Below are 2,903 nucleotides of genomic sequence, written 5' to 3'. Positions count from 1 at the left end.
GAGCGCCAGCTGCCCCCTACCCCCTGCCCCGTGTCAGAGCCTTCGGTTATGTCTGAGGGAAGGCAGTGAGAGGGCTTCTGGAGAGGGTGGCCATCCCGCCACCCACCTCCCCCATCCACCTCAGCGCGTCCTGGCCATGAAGATGCCCTGAGTCCTGGTCATGACAAGAATGCTATCCCAGCCTGGGTGTGCCACCCTGCGGCCTTCTGACTGCTTTGCCCGTCCCAGTGGTGACTACCTGGTGAATCTGCCAGTCAGCACTCTCGGCTCCTTTGCATTTTCTTTGGGGGACGCAGGACCTCCTACATGCCCTGCATGACTCGTACGGCCAGCTTAGATGCATCTCTCGGGACCCCTTTCTTGGTCATCTCTAATCTGCTGTCCTGTCCCTTGTAGGATGTGGCCCCACAGGGGCTTTCCTTTGCTGAGGGGCTTGCAAGTTTTCCAGGTTCACACCCTGAGAGCCAAGCGCAGGATCCTGCATGGGGGTGGGGGAGGCGCCCAAACCGCTCCAAGCACTTCTGCCCCTAAACACACTTGTTCCTCTCGTCTTGGCCCGGCAGCAGGCAGAGAGCTGCAGCAGGACACTCACAGCTGACCCTTTGTCCTCACCTCCCAGCCTCTCCTGCTCCTCTCCCAGAATGCACAGGGTTTTTCCCTTTCTCGTCTATCCAGTGGGAGCTTCTCTAACAACCCTCACTTCTATATCCCTCCTGGCTTAGCCTCATCAGCACTTCGGGGAAAGGAAAAGTTTGGATGACATCAGGGGAGATTTGAAAACCATCCACCGCACTGCACAGAAAACTCAGTCATCTGGAGCAGGGGACGAGCTGGGACCTGGAGCCAAGGAACTGGGTGAGGTCCCGTCACTGCCCCTCCCTGGCTCTGTCGTTTCTGGGCTGAAAGTGCGTGTGCAAAGTCAGCGCTGTGGGAGCAGGTGGGCTAGGCCAGCTTGAGGGCTCTAGTCACTGTCTCCTGTATTCAGGGGCCACAGCAGTGCCGTGGGATCTTCGGGGTCTCAGCTCCCTTGGCTCCTTTTTGAGGAGGTCAAGGACCTGGTCACATGGGCTCCCAGGAGCCCTGTTCCAACAGGAGGCTCCGTCCTGGCTCAGCCTTACATCAAGTGCTGGAACAGAGCAACCCGAACTCAGATCCCGGGCTCCTAAAGAGAGGCCATCCGTCTGCCACACTGACTGGCACACAGAGAACCCCACTGTGGAGAGAGAGGAGGGAGGGATTGAGAAGCAGAGCCAACGAGCGGAGGGGAAGACGCCCAGCCTCTGACTCCAGCCCACCTGGTGGCCCAATGGAGTCCCCAAGTTGGGATCCGAGATAATACGCAGTGGAGTGTTCAAAGCAAGGGAGGCACCTGGTCCCTGGGGAGTAAAAACAGTGATGACAGCACCCCCATTTACCAGGCGACTCCACACACCCTGGCTCTCACGAGGGTGACAGCCCTCCTGGCCACCAGCCACTGTGCCCCCTTTCTCAAGCGCCTCCTGTGGGACTCTTCCCTGTGGATGGAACCTCAGCCGATAGCGAATCAAGTTGCCACCCAGGCGCGGCACAGCAGTGCTAGAGCCTGCTGGGCCCTTCCCGCCCATCTAAGACCCTCTCATCCTAGGCCTGCTCCCTGAGGTGCCAGGCACTGAAGGCTCCCCTAGGCAGCTGTGGCAGCGATAGTGTCATTAGGCTTCTTCAGAGACAAGCCTCTCCCAAGGAAGCCGGGCTGCCAAGGCCCCGGGGCCAGGGGCAGCACAAGGGACAGGTGCCCTCAAGGTCCCCTACCCAGCCCTGCCCCAGGGAAGACTCTGGTCTTTTCCTCGTACTCTTCTGGTCTGTGACCTCACCACTCCTCAGGCCTCTTCCTGCGGACGGTTCACCAACTAGAGAGAAGAAAAATTGGCCAGAAAGACTTCCTTCAAAGATGCATTTCAGGAACCTACGCAGTGGCTGAGGCTCGGGAATATGGATTTTAAGGAACACTCTTGTCTAGCTATCTTTCTGTACGGTTTTTTTGTTTTTCATTGTGGAAAATATATACAATGTCAAATTCACCATGTAACCATTTTTAAGTGACGGTTATAATTTCCAGTTCACCATGTAACCATTTTTAAGTGACGGTTAGGTGCGATCATTGCGGCGTTGCCTCATCCCGGCTATAACTCTGAAGCCGCTAAACAGTAACCCCCACTCCTGCTCTCTCCAGTCCCTGGGCCACCATTCTGCGTTCTGTCTCTGAGTTTGACTACTCTAAGAACCTCCTATCAGTGGAATCATGAAGTGATTAACTGGCTTATTCTCCCCGGCATAATGTCATCAGGGTTCACCCTTGTTCTAGTATTTATTAGAATTTCCTTCCTTTTTTTTTCTCTTCCTTTTTTAATGTGAGAGGGAGGATGCAGATACATGAGAGATAGTGAGAGAGAGAGAGAGAGAGCACCTTGCAACGAGACCTGATAACGTCACAATGCAATCCATTTTTCTTCCAATCTTTTCAGGATCCTGGAAAAATGCACGTGTGCCGAGTGCGTTTTTCAAGCTGCAGGGGCTGGAGCTTGCGCCTTGGCCAGCCAGGTGGGAGCCAGGTTCCTTTGCACAGTGTCTAACCATTGCATTATGGGGCCAACCCTCTTTCCTATTTTTTTTTTTAAGTTTTTTGTCATAGGCTGTGTGTGCTCACCCGAGAGAGACAGAGACTAAGAGCTGGAAAGTGAGAAATCGTCCCCTCAGGGGGGATGGCCACGCTGCACTCCTTTCTCCTCCCTTCTCCTCTCAGGACTTTAGACACGCACACACACGTGCACCCGGTGTAACTTTCTAGCTGCCAGATCCAGGGCTTGGACCATGGTGGACCATGTGGGAATCTAGCACCTTAATTACCAGGCCACCTGCTGCCCCCC

The 2,903-nt window shown here is 55.1% G+C and overlaps 1 long non-coding RNA gene across 1 annotated transcript in view; it reads left to right on the top strand.

Moving 5' to 3' along the window:
* Nucleotides 1-745: 745 nt before the first annotated feature.
* LOC114009085 (uncharacterized) overlaps nt 746-2,903 on the top strand; it is a 2,497-nt gene continuing 339 nt past the window's right edge. Inside the window, exons 1-2 of the long non-coding RNA XR_003550560.1 lie at nt 746-855; nt 2,502-2,577. This is a non-coding gene — a long non-coding RNA (uncharacterized LOC114009085). The remainder of the gene's footprint in view (nt 856-2,501; nt 2,578-2,903) is intronic.

The sequence above is a fragment of the Tupaia chinensis genome, unplaced genomic scaffold (assembly GCF_000334495.1).
Source record: "Tupaia chinensis unplaced genomic scaffold, TupChi_1.0 Scaffold000453_2, whole genome shotgun sequence".
In the NCBI taxonomy this organism is placed as follows: domain Eukaryota; kingdom Metazoa; phylum Chordata; class Mammalia; order Scandentia; family Tupaiidae; genus Tupaia; species Tupaia belangeri.
The sequence above is the reverse complement of the archived record's forward strand: the minus strand, read 5'-3'. Positions and strand labels throughout refer to the sequence as shown.